General features: G+C 47.8%; 1 pseudogene; it reads left to right on the forward strand.

The window, feature by feature from the left end:
* The window catches only part of LOC142259030 (uncharacterized), a 276,422-nt pseudogene that overhangs the window by 236,988 nt on the left and 25,807 nt on the right, over window positions 1-13,627 (forward strand).

The following is a 13,627-nucleotide window of genomic DNA, read 5'->3' on the forward strand; positions in this document are numbered from 1 at the left end:
GTGCAATTCTAAAAAATGTCTAGGTATCATCTTCAAGGTATTAAGCGGGCTTTACACGCTACGATATCGTTAATGTTTTATCGTTGGGGTCACGTCGTTAGTGACGCACATCCGGCAGCATTAACGGTATCGCAGCATGTGACACTTATGAGCGATTTTGAATCGTTGCAAAAACGTTCAAAATCGCTCATTGGTGACATGCCCTCCTATTTTCTAATATCGTTGACGCTGCAACTAGCGATGTAGTTCCTCATTGCTGCGGCAGTACACATCGCTATGTGTGACGCCGCAGGAACGAGGAACCTCTCCTTACCTGCGGCCGCCCACAATGCGGAAGGAAGGAGGTGGTCGGGATGTTATGCCCCGCTCATCTCCGCCCCTCCGCTTCTGTTGGGCGGCGGTTCAGTGACGCTACTGTGACGTCGCTGTGACGCTCAACGAACCGCCCCCTTAGAAAGGAGGTGGTTTGCCGGTCACAGCGACGTCGCAGGGCAGGTAAGTAGTGTGACGGGTTCGGGCGATGTTGTGCGCTACGGGCAGCGATTTGCCCGTGTCGCACAACCGATGGGGGCGGGTACGCATGCTAGCGATATCGGTCACGATATTGCAGCGTGTAAAGCAACCTTTAATATTCGTTTCAGTTTTAGCAGCATTGATATCCCGGACGTGCTCTCGAATCCGTACCTTTAACTCTCTTGTTGTCAATCCCACATAAATAAGGGAACAAGGGCATGTGGCATAATAAGTCACAGCCTTTGTTGTACAAGTGATGCAGTGGGTAATCTTATACATCTTGGTGCCAGCAGAATTGGCAAATTCAGTGGCCGTATCCATATTGGGACATGCCACACATTTATCGCAAGGTTTACAACCCCATTTTGGTCCCGGAATAGAAGGAAAAAGTTTATTTAAGGTGGGTATATAATGACTAGATGTTAGTACATCCCCAATATCCGATAGCATAGCTATTGCTGCTTCGGTACCATTCATTTGCCCCTGACGAAGGTACGCCGAAACGCGCGTAGGATGAGTCTGGGCTTGGCGTCGGCACAACTGATACAGTCATGGCCTCAGGTAAACACCTTGGTTGATCTAATGAACCACAAATATTATCTTATATTTTTGTCATTTGATATCTGTGCAATCTTGCACATGTATTATATATGAGATACTATGGAATACTATGTATAATTAAATTGCTTCTACTTTTTAACAATTACTGTTTATTAATTAGCTATTTTCATTAGTGCACTTTATTTAATTAATTGGTTGTTATTAATATATATAGCGTTTTGTTTTTTTCCAAGCTGCTAGTTTTACATTGTTTGCACATTGTTGCTATTATAAATGATATTTTGTACTTTATATTTTAGTAAATTGTAGCTGCTAGTTTGATTGTATTGATATCCATTATTTAATTGATATTACCAAGTGATGGCCCATATTCTTGTTGCACCTAAAAAATTAATTTACTTGTTCTATTTATTGATCGATTATTGTAACTGTATATATATATTTATTTTGTTCTGCCACTTTGTCTATTGTATGCAATCAACATTTAGTTTGTTCTGAAATAGTCGGCAATTTTTTTGCCCTCTAATTCTATTCTTATATTTTTGAACTATTTATGTATGATTGCATATATCAATACCATAGGGAATATTCACATTTTAAACATGTATGTGACTGTATGTTTTATGTTACGTTTTATCCATATTTATATATTATTGCTACTTCCATTTTGCTGGGTCCCCTATAACCACCACATTGGGAGTTGCCTTGAGCAACTTACACATGTGTTCCAGATTACAAGTGGTGGGGAGACCCGACAAAAGGAAGCTGGTCGCATTCAATGTCAGAACATGATTAAGACCTAACGTCGAAACGTGTTGTTCTGTAAGCCATCCGACATATATGCCGTATGTGGAGACACGGGGCTCAGTGGGTGCGCTCGTCCACTAAAACCCGCCACCTTTAGAAAGACAGCGTGGCTCAGGGCTCATCCCAACTGAACGCCGGCCTCCTTAACCGTGGGCGTAACACTACTCAGACAACACAGGGTGAGGGAACCACAATAATTAGACTGTATTGGATCCCCAAACAATTAACGGCACATAACACATAACCAGCAAAACACAAATGTAACAGGCAACAGAGTCTCACCCTTCCGCTGGCTCACCAGGGATTTAGAATGTCCATGCCTCAGAGCTTCCAGGGCCGCTTACTCCAGTCCAGCAGCACCCCGCTTTTGGCGGACACCCATCGAGAAAGGAATAATGCCAGATTCAGGAAGCTGTGTGAGGTCTGCAAAGTCTGTAACAGGTGACTGAACTGTCCCAACCTGAGTGTCCTCCTTAGGTAGTCCTGGTTTGATGTTACAATCCTGGCAGCCGGAGTCGAAATCCCTAGGCTGTGGATATGGTCTCCAACCGGAACCGGGGTCCCTGAATTGAAGCCATAAGATATCCTGATTCTCTAGTCAGCTCCAAAGAGCTTAGACTGGATCCATCAGCATCCATCAACCTTCATCAACCCTGGTGGCTTAAAGAAGTCCCTTTTATAGCCATAACCTTCCCTTAGGATACACTGCGTCCTCATCGATTGGTTGGACAAGATTGCTTCTCCCATTGGATGAATTTCAAGCTGCATGGATAATGTTCATTTAAAGGATGTGCATAGAAAGACTCAGTATATCTACATGGAGTCGGCAAGTCACCGACTAGACAATGGCTACTAAGGTAATTACATTATCAATACACAACTACAATACAATGATTACTGGAAAAGTCTGGAGAGCAATAGCTAAGCAAACATGACTTAGCACACATAAGAACAATAGTCTGGCTGAATGTTAAGAAACTTTAACCCATGAGAGTCCATGTCGTCACATTCCTCCCCCTTCTTAATATTAGCCAGACATGATAGGCTTCCGATCATCCTTCTCCTCTTGTCGGTAAAGCCCAGACGCATTTCCATGGTTCTTGCCCTGTTTATGCGAGATGGAAAAATTGTAAGATTGTAATGCCAGACTCCACCTGAGCAAGCGTCCGTTGTCCCCGGCAGTGCGATTTAGCCAACTCAATGGATTGTGGTCAGTGAGGACTGTGAACTCATTGCCATAGAGGTAGGGCTGCAATTTTTTTAGGGCCCAGACTATGGCCAGGCATTCTTTTTCTATGGTGGCATAAGCCCTCTCTCGGTCCAACAGCTTCCGGGAGAGGTACGCTATCGGATGTTCCTCACCGTTGTCCCCCACTTGGCTAAGTACAGCTCCTAGTCCTGTGTCCGATGCGTCTGTTTGGACAATGAATCTGCGACGGAAGTCAGGAGCAGTCAAGACTGGGCTTTGGGCTAGCCGGTCTTTCAATTGGAGGAACGCAGTTTCACATTCTGGGGTCCTGATAAGGTTACGGGCATATCTTTTTGTTGTGAGGTCAGTGAGCGGTTTTGCTATGGTACTGTAATTGGGGATAAACTTTCGATAGTAGTTTGCGGTTCCTAGAAACGCACGGACCTGTTTTTGATTGACCGGGCGTGGCCACTGGATAATGGCTTCTACTTTTGCAGGTTCGGGATGAATGCACCCACTTCCCACCCGATGTCCCAGGTATAGCACTTCGGCCATACCCATTTGGCATTTGTCAGGTCGGATGGTGAGCTGGGCTTTGGCTACCCTCTGCAGCACCTGGGACACATGCTGAAGATGCTCTTCCCAAGTGTCGCTGACGATAGCGATGTCATCCAAATAGGCCTGGGCATACCCCTGACAACCCTCTAGTAAATGGTCTACCATCCTCTGGAAGGTGGCTGGGGCATTTTTCATCCCAAAAGGCATGCTGGTAAACTCAAAGAGGCCAAAAGGGGTTATGAAGGCCGATTTCTCTTGAGCGTCTTTTGTGAGTGGGATCTGCCAGTATCCCTTGCTCAAATCGAGGGTAGATATAAACCGAGACCCCCCTAATCTATCTAGTAGTTCATCCACCCGGGGCATGGGGTAAGCATCTGTAATCATGACCTCATTGAGCAGTCTATAGTCCACACAGAAACGAGTACTCTTGTCCTTTTTTGGCACCAACACCACACTGGCAGCCCATGGGCTATGGGAGGGGACTATGACTCCCATATTTAACATGTCATCCACCTCAGCCTTCATCATTGCCAACACACGAGGGGTCACCCGGTAGGCGGGTTGTCTTAGTGGGGTGGCTGCCCCTGTATTGACATGATGCTGGACCAGGGGGGTTCTACCAGGCTGACTTGTGAACAGTGTTCCATATGTTTTGAGTAGGTCTGATATCTGTCGCTTCTGTGATGGACAAAGCTGCTCCCCTAGTGATACATCTTTTACCCCCATTTCCCTTTTGGAGTCCACTAATAGGTCTGGGATCTGGTCCAACTCTGGATCATCTAACTCTGGACAGCAAACTGCTAAATTGGTGACTTCTCGTTCCTCATAAGCTTTTAGCCTGTTGATGTGGTAGGTACGCTCACGAACACCTGCTCGATCCAGGGCCATGGTGTAGTCAGTATTGCCACATTTCTTGGTAATGGTGAATGGACCCGCCCACATGGCTTGCGGCTTGTTTTTCCGCACCGGTACTAGTACTAGGACCTTCTGTCCACAGGCAAATTCTCGGGGCCGGGCAGTGCGGTCGTAACATCGTTTTTACCTTTCCTGAGCCACTTCTAAATTCCCATGGGCTAACGCCATGAGGTACCTCATCCTTTCCCTAAACTTTTGAACATAGTCCAGTATGGGAACCTCTTCTGTGGGAAGGTGCCCTCCCAACTCTCTCGTACCAGCTCTAGGGGCCCTCGTACTTTTCGGCCGTACAGCAATTCAAAGGGAGAGAACCCAGTGGAGTCCTGCGGCACCTCCCGGTAAGCAAAAAGGAGCTGCTGCAAGTTTTTCTCCCAGTCTCCCCCCTCGGACTCCACATATCGGCTAATGAGCTGTTTGAGCGTTTTGTTGAAGCGCTCACACAATCCATTTGTTTCAGGATGGTAGGGAGTTGTGCGCATGGGGCGGACTCCATGTTTTTCCCACAGGGTGTGAATCAGTTCACTTTGGAACTGTGCCCCCTGGTCAGTCAATACTTCCTGTGGAAACCCTACCCGGCTAAAGATGTCCAGTAGAGCCTGAGCCACGTGCTCTGTATCTATGGAGGTTAAGGCAACGGCTTCTGGGTAACGGGTGGCAAAGTCTACCAGGGTGAGGATGAATCTTTTTCCACTGCAGCTGGGGATGGCTAAGGGGCCTACTATATCAATGGCAACTCTCTGGAACAGTTCTCCTATCAAGGGCATGGGTTGAAGTGGGGCACGCCATGGGGCTCCCCCCATACGCTGACACACTGGGCAAGAGGCTCTGTATTTTTGCACTTCTTGAGTGACCCTTGGCCAGAAAAAACTACGCAGCAGGCGGGCCCGAGTCTTTTTGGTCCCCATGTGCCCAGCCGCAGGAACATCATGAGCAAAACGCAATAGTTGGGGTCGGTATTGCTGGGGTACCACAAGCTGATGTACACGGGTCCAGGGTTTTTCTGGGCAGGATGCGGGCTTCTCCCGATATAAGAGGCCTTTTTCCCATCTGTATACCTCCCCCTGATTTCCTCCCCCAGGTTGGGTGGCCGCACTACGGATAAGCTCTAGGGTGGGGTCTGACAGTTGAGCTTCCCTGAACTCCTTACCATCTATCTCCCCCCAATCAATGGCCACAGTTGGGTCTGATGTACTCACATTTGTTGGCTCTGATGAGGAGGCTGAAGATTGAGGAGTTGGGTTCTCCTCTGATGGGCTGGAAGAAAGACCTGCACCAGGATGGTGTTTGGCTTGGCTGCGGGTGATGGCGGTGACAAACTGGCTGGATAGTCCTTGTCCTAGGTCATTTCCCAAAATTACAGGGGTGGGGAGGCCGTCCATGAGCCCCACTTCAACCTCTCCTTGGTCAGTTCCCCAGTCCAACTGCACTCGTGCCAGAGGGATGTTCGAGCGCTGGCCCCCAGCAAGGGTGATGGTCACTTGGCGGCCAGGTAAATGATGTTCTGTGGGAACAATATCTGGGCTGACCAGGGTGATGGAAGATCCCGAGTCTCGAAGTCCCTGAGCCTGTATATCACCGACCTTGACCGTCTGGATGTGGGGATGGAGGTTAGCTGGTGTACGGTGTCCGGCCTGCCGTAGGGTGTGGACTGGATAAACCACTTCCTCAGCTATTGGTGTTTCTCGGCAGTAGCATTCCTCAGGTCTCGTTGGTTCATCTCGGCATATGTTGACTGGTAGACAGGCTCCAGGCATGGGGCTCCGGTTTTGTAGACACTCTTTGGCCATGTGTCCAAGGCGCCCACACGTATAACAGCGCCGTGGGTTAGACAAGTCACCCAACCTGTTGGTAAACCTTTGTCTTGTTGGGGCTTCTGTGGGGTAATGAGTTAGTCCAGCACGTGAGTCTGGGGGTTGCTTGGATCCATGGTTGAGGGACCTCCTCAGATCGGTGGGCCTATTTGGCTTCCAGATGGGTCGGTTGGCTGTAAATTCGTCAGCCAATCGCGCTGCTTGCGCTGGGGTGTCGGGCTTCCTGTCAGCTACCCATTCTCGGATTTCCGGGTCCATCTGCTCCAGCAGCTGTTCAAGCACTATCACATCCCGGAGGGCAGCAGCGGAGTGGGCAGCCCGACCATCGAGCCAGCTATTACAGTGTCGTCGGAGTTGACTGCCAAATTCGACGTACGAGACACCCTGGAGAGACATAGTCCGGAACTTAGTGCGATGTCTCTCGGGTGTTATGGTAAAAAGGGCCAACAAAGTGTCCTTAATAATTCCGTAGTCCAAGCAGTCCTGAGGCCCAAGTGATCGGACAGCCTCCTGGGCCCGGACCGGCAAGCTTGTCCACAGGTATTTGGACCACTCATCTGTGGGCACCTGGTGCATACGCATTAGCATCTCAAAGTTTTGCAAGTGTTCATCTATCTCAGTGCTGGAATCATTAAACACTGGCACATCCCTGTAGCGAAGATGACTTCCTTGGTGGTGGTCTATCCTGGAGGTAGGTGCTGATGGTGAGGAAATTGGAAATCCAAACACAAATTGCAGAACACCAGCCCTCTCTTCCCTTGAAGCTTCAGGCCCCAATGCAGTAAACAATTCCTTGACTCGGTCTGCTTGGGTTTGGTTTGTTTCCAGACTGTCACTGGATCTAGGATGAGATACAGGGTTTACCTCCTCTGATACCACAATGGCAGTGTCCTCATCATCCTCTGCATCATTCTGGGCATCCCAACAGACTAATTTCCGGATCAAGTCTGACCGAGTGTCAGTGTTCCTGTAGTCAATATTTCGCATCTAGCACAGATCCTGTAGCATCCATTTACTGCTGCGGTCGTAACTCCTCTCTGGTCCTTGTCCCATGGCTGAGCTGGTGGGGTTGGACATGGCAGCGTCCGAAACCTGAATGCCTCCCCTATGGCCTGCTGGGTATGCTTATGTGCCTCCCTGGTTGTTGAGCCCTGGACGGTGTCCGAAAACACCAGTCCACTGCAGCTCCCCTGGGTAAACCAGGCTGAGTAGTATCCCACTGCTGCCACCAATTGTGGAGACACGGGGCTCAGTGGGTGCTCTCGTCCACTAAAACCGCCGCCTTTAGAAAGACAGCGTGGCTCAGGGCTCATCCCAACTGAACGCCGGCCTCCTTAACCGTGGGCGTAACACTACTCAGACAACACAGGGTGAGGGAACCACAATAATTAGACTTTATTGGATCCCCAAACAATTAACGGCACATAACACATAACCAGCAAAACACAAATGTAACAGGCAACAGAGTCTCACCCTTCCACTGGCTCACCAGGGATTTAGAATGTCCATGCCTCAGAGCTTCCAGGGCCGCTTACTCCAGTCCAGCAGCACCCCGCTTTTGGCGGGCACCCACCGAGAAAGGAATAATGCCAGATTCAGGAAGCTGTGTGAGGTCTGCAAAGTCTGTAACAGGTGACTGAACTGTCCCAACCTGAGTGTCCTCCTTAGGTAGTCCTGGTTTGATGTTACAATCCTGGCAGCCAGAGTTGAAATCCCTAGGCTGTGGATATGGTCTCCAACCGGAACCGGGGTCCCTAGATTGAAGCCATAAGATATCCTGATCCTCTAGTCAGCTCCAAAGAGCTTAGACTGGATCCATCAGCATCCATCAACCTTCATCAACCCTGGTGGCTTAAAGAAGTCCCTTTTATAGCCATAACCTTCCCTTAGGATACACTGCATCCTCATCGATTGGTTGGACAAGATTGCTTCTCCCATTGGATGAATTTCAAGCTGCATGGATAATGTTCATTTAAATGATGTGCATAGAAAGACTCAGTATATCTACATGGAGTCGACAAGTCACCGACTAGACAATGGCTACTAACGTAACTACATTATCAATACACAACTACAATACAATGATTACTGGAGAGCAATAGCTAAGCAAACATGACTTAGCACACATAAGAACAATAGTCTGGCTGAATGTTAAGAAACTTTAACCCATGAGAGTCCATGTCGTCACACCGTACCGGCTGGATTTTTACATATACATATTTAATAAAATGGATTTTTAACTTTCCATTCCTGGCGCTGGAAATCTCCTTCCTATTTTCTACTATTGATTGGCTGCCCAGCCACATTCCGTGCGCAGGATCCGGATTCTATCAGCAAGGCAGTTTGGTGAGCTGGACTTTCTTTCCCTGTTACTAAAAAATTAATTTGATACATATCTATAATCTTAATTAACTGTTTTGGTGCTTTATCGCTGTGTCTTGATCCAATCACTTTGTTGTTATTTTTCCTTGCTGTTTTTATGTCTTTTATGATGAACTACTACTAGTATTTTTACTATTTTTTGTGGCGATTCTATGTGAATTGGGTTTTTATGACTGCATGTAGCAGAGCTTGGAAAGAACAAGAACTGGAGCATTCAGAGGGCTATTTATAAAACATCAAAAACTTTATTGAATATGAATATTAAAAGTAGGTTTCAATTGTTACAGTTATATAATGGTGCTATTAAAGAACAAAGGTGAAAAACCACATAATGATGGGGAGCGGGGGTGAAAACCACCCTAATAAAGGGGAGTAATCTTGACGGGGCCAGAGGAAATAAGTAGGTATTCATAGGTGGCTAGCAGGTATGGCGCCTCTATCCTGACGTGGTATATAGAAAATGTACAGCCAAATCAGCATCAGACCATTAGAACAGGGCAGAGGCACCAAAGCGCAGCCAGTCACATGAAAAAAGGTAAATAACAGTCCCAGAACTTACACATGATAATGAAGGTGGTCACCAAAGCATCCCACACCAGTGAAAAGGAGCCTTCCTACGCGCGTTTCGCAACACAAGTTATGTCTGGCTTCATCAGGGAAGGTAACCTTCCCCGATGAAGCCAGACATAACTCGTGTTGCGAAACACGCGTAGGAAGGCTCCTTTTCACTGGTGTGGGATGCTTTGGTGACCACCTTCATTATCATGTGTAAGTTCTGGGACTGTTATTTACCTTTTTTCATGTGACTGGCTGCGCTTTGGTGCCTCTGCCCTGTTCTAATGGTCTGATGCTGATTTGGCTGTACATTTTCTATATACCACGTCAGGATAGAGGCGCCATACCTGCTAGCCACCTATGAATACCTACTTATTTCCTCTGGCCCCGTCAAGATTACTCCCCTTTATTAGGGTGGTTTTCACCCCCGCTCCCCATCATTATGTGGTTTTTCACCTTTGTTCTTTAATAGCACCATTATATAACTGTAACAATTGAAACCTACTTTTAATATTCATATTCAATAAAGTTTTTGATGTTTTATAAATAGCCCTCTGAATGCTCCAGTTCTTGTTCTTTCCATGTGCCTTATGGAGTGGCGTAGATTTTGATGCGAGATGTGCCCTGGTTCAATGATATTGTGTCTTATGTAGCAGAGCTTGAATCATTGTGGAACCTCGTGTGGATTAAGTCGGACCTGCATGGGCATTTTGGGGATTAATAAAGTGGTAAAAGAGGGTATCCGCTACACACACATCATGCACACAGGGCTCCGCTACATACATCTTGTGTATACACGGCTCTGCTACATACATGTCATGCACACACAGCTGTTACATACACAGCTCCACTATGTAGATATCGTACACACATAGCACTGTCCCGTACACATCGTACACATGCGACTCTGCTCCATATATGTCATACACACATTTCCAGCGACTTGTGATCAAGACCGATCAGGTCCAAACGTTTTTCTTCTAAAGTCGCTCAATAAATCTTCTCCTCACCTGAACTCATCAATAAAGAATTCAATTTAGCAAAGACTGAAATGAGTGTGAAGGGGTCACATACATACGCAACAGGGGTCACATACAATCGCAACAGGAGTCACATACATATGCATCAGAGTTTTACTATAACCGTCCACTGACACCGCGCCTCATCCAGTGTGAAATTATTGAATGTTCTCAGTGAGAGGAACAAAATTATAATCTTGTGATACCTTTTAATGGCTAACTAAAATAAAATAAAGTGATGCTATAAAGCAAGCTTTCGAGACATCTCAGGCCTATTCCTCAGGCATGCTATAACAAATTTCTGAAGAAACTCAAATATATACACAAACAGAGCAGAGCAGAGCTGGCAAGCACCCCGAAACACCGTGTCTGCAAATTGGGATTCTGATCTGGCTATATATCCTAAGTCATTTGTAAAGGATTGTTAAAAATCCACATTTAACTTTTAGGATCGCTACTTCCAATAGGTGGCGCTGCGCTAGAGTTTGTCTCCTGTCTTGGAGAGTCAATTTGAGAACATTCAATAATTTTTCAACTGGCTAACACCGTACCAAAACCTTTTCATCCAGTGTGCACACGCCAATATAGGACTACACTGAGGAGCTGATCATGTGACCCTGACTCCTCCCCTCCATGTGACATCATCACAGGTCCTGTAAGCACAGAGCAGCCATATATCTAGTGTGCGGCTCTGCAGGTGGAGGTAGGTGCAGGGTATTATATATCTAGTGTGCGGCTCTGCAGGTGGAGGTAGGTGCAGGGTATTATATATCTAGTGTGCGGCTCTGCAGGTGGAGGTAGGTGCAGGGTATTATATATCTAGTGTGCGGCTCTGCAGGTGGAGGTAGGTGCAGGGTATTATATATCTAGTGTGCGGCTCTGCAGGTGGAGGTAGGTGCAGGGTATTATATATCTAGTGTGCGGCTCTGCAGGTGGAGGTAGGTGCAGGGTATTATATATCTAGTGTGCGGCTCTGCAGGTGGAGGTAGGTGCAGGGTATTATATATCTGGTGTGCGGCTCTGCAGGTGGAGGTAGGTGCAGGGTATTATATATCTGGTGTGCGGCTCTGCAGGAGGAGGGAGGTGCAGGGTATTATATATCTAGTGTGCGGCTCTGCAGGTGAAGGTAGGTGCAGGGTATTATATATCTAGTGTGCGGCTCTGCAGGAGGAGGGAGGTGCAGGGTATTATATATCTAGTGTGCGGCTCTGCAGGAGGAGGGAGGTGCAGGGTATTATATATCTAGTGTGCGGCTCTGCAGGTGGAGGTAGGTGCAGGGTATTATATATCTAGTGTGCGGCTCTGCAGGTGGAGGTAGGTGCAGGGTATTATATATCTAGTGTGCGGCTCTGCAGGTGGAGGTAGGTGCAGGTTATTATATATCTAGTGTGCGGCTCTGCAGGTGGAGGTAGGTGCAGGGTATTATATATCTAGTGTGCGGCTCTGCAGGTGGAGGTAGGTGCAGGGTATTATATATCTAGTGTGCGGCTCTGCAGGTGGAGGTAGGTGCAGGGTATTATATATCTAGTGTGCGGCTCTGCAGGTGGAGGTAGGTGCAGGGTATTATATATCTAGTGTGCGGCTCTGCAGGTGGAGGTAGGTGCAGGGTATTATATATCTAGTGTGCGGCTCTGCAGGAGGAGGTAGGTGCAGGGTATTATATATCTAGTGTGCGGCTCTGCAGGTGGAGGTAGGTGCAGGGTATTATATATCTAGTGTGCGGCTCTGCAGGTGGAGGTAGGTGCAGGGTATTATATATCTAGTGTGCGGCTCTGCAGGTGGAGGTAGGTGCAGGGTATTATATATCTAGTGTGCGGCTCTGCAGGTGGAGGTAGGTGCAGGGTATTATATATCTAGTGTGCGGCTCTGCAGGTGGAGGTAGGTGCAGGGTATTATATATCTAGTGTGCGGCTCTGCAGGTGGAGGTAGGTGCAGGGTATTATATATCTAGTGTGCGGCTCTGCAGGTGGAGGTAGGTGCAGGGTATTATATATCTAGTGTGCGGCTCTGCAGGTGGAGGTAGGTGCAGGTTATTATATATCTAGTGTGCGGCTCTGCAGGTGGAGGTAGGTGCAGGGTATTATATATCTAGTGTGCGGCTCTGCAGGTGGAGGTAGGTGCAGGGTATTATATATCTAGTGTGCGGCTCTGCAGGTGGAGGTAGGTGCAGGGTATTATATATCTAGTGTGCGGCTCTGCAGGAGGAGGTAGGTGCAGGGTATTATATATCTAGTGTGCGGCTCTGCAGGTGGAGGTAGGTGCAGGGTATTATATCTAGTGTGCGGCTCTGCAGGTGGAGGTAGGTGCAGGGTATTATATATCTAGTGTGCGGCTCTGCAGGTGGAGGTAGGTGCAGGGTATTATATATCTAGTGTGCGGCTCTGCAGGTGGAGGTAGGTGCAGGGTATTATATATCTAGTGTGCGGCTCTGCAGGTGGAGGTAGGTGCAGGGTATTATATATCTAGTGTGCGGCTCTGCAGGTGGAGGTAGGTGCAGGGTATTATATATCTAGTGTGCGGCTCTGCAGGTGGAGGTAGGTGCAGGGTATTATATATCTAGTGTGCGGCTCTGCAGGTGGAGGTAGGTGCAGGGTATTATATATCTAGTGTGCGGCTCTGCAGGTGGAGGTAGGTGCAGGGTATTATATATCTAGTGTGCGGCTCTGCAGGAGGAGGTAGGTGCAGGGTATTATATATCTAGTGTGCGGCTCTGCAGGTGGAGGTAGGTGCAGGGTATTATATATCTAGTGTGCGGCTCTGCAGGTGGAGGTAGGTGCAGGGTATTATATATCTAGTGTGCGGCTCTGCAGGTGGAGGTAGGTGCAGGGTATTATATATCTAGTGTGCGGCTCTGCAGGTGGAGGTAGGTGCAGGGTATTATATATCTAGTGTGCGGCTCTGCAGGTGGAGGTAGGTGCAGGGTATTATATATCTAGTGTGCGGCTCTGCAGGTGGAGGTAGGTGCAGGGTATTATATATCTAGTGTGCGGCTCTGCAGGAGGAGGTAGGTGCAGGGTATTATATATCTAGTGTGCGGCTCTGCAGGTGGAGGTAGGTGCAGGGTATTATATATCTAGTGTGCGGCTCTGCAGGTGGAGGTAGGTGCAGGGTATTATATATCTAGTGTGCGGCTCTGCAGGTGGAGGTAGGTGCAGGGTATTATATATCTAGTGTGCGGCTCTGCAGGTGGAGGTAGGTGCAGGGTATTATATATCTAGTGTGCGGCTCTGCAGGTGGAGGCAGGTGCAGGGTATTATATATCTAGTGTGCGGCTCTGCAGGTGGAGGCAGGTGCAGGGTATTATATATCTAGTGTGC

Source organism: Anomaloglossus baeobatrachus, assembly GCF_048569485.1.
Source record: "Anomaloglossus baeobatrachus isolate aAnoBae1 chromosome 5 unlocalized genomic scaffold, aAnoBae1.hap1 SUPER_5_unloc_22, whole genome shotgun sequence".
In the NCBI taxonomy this organism is placed as follows: Eukaryota; Metazoa; Chordata; class Amphibia; order Anura; family Aromobatidae; genus Anomaloglossus; species Anomaloglossus baeobatrachus.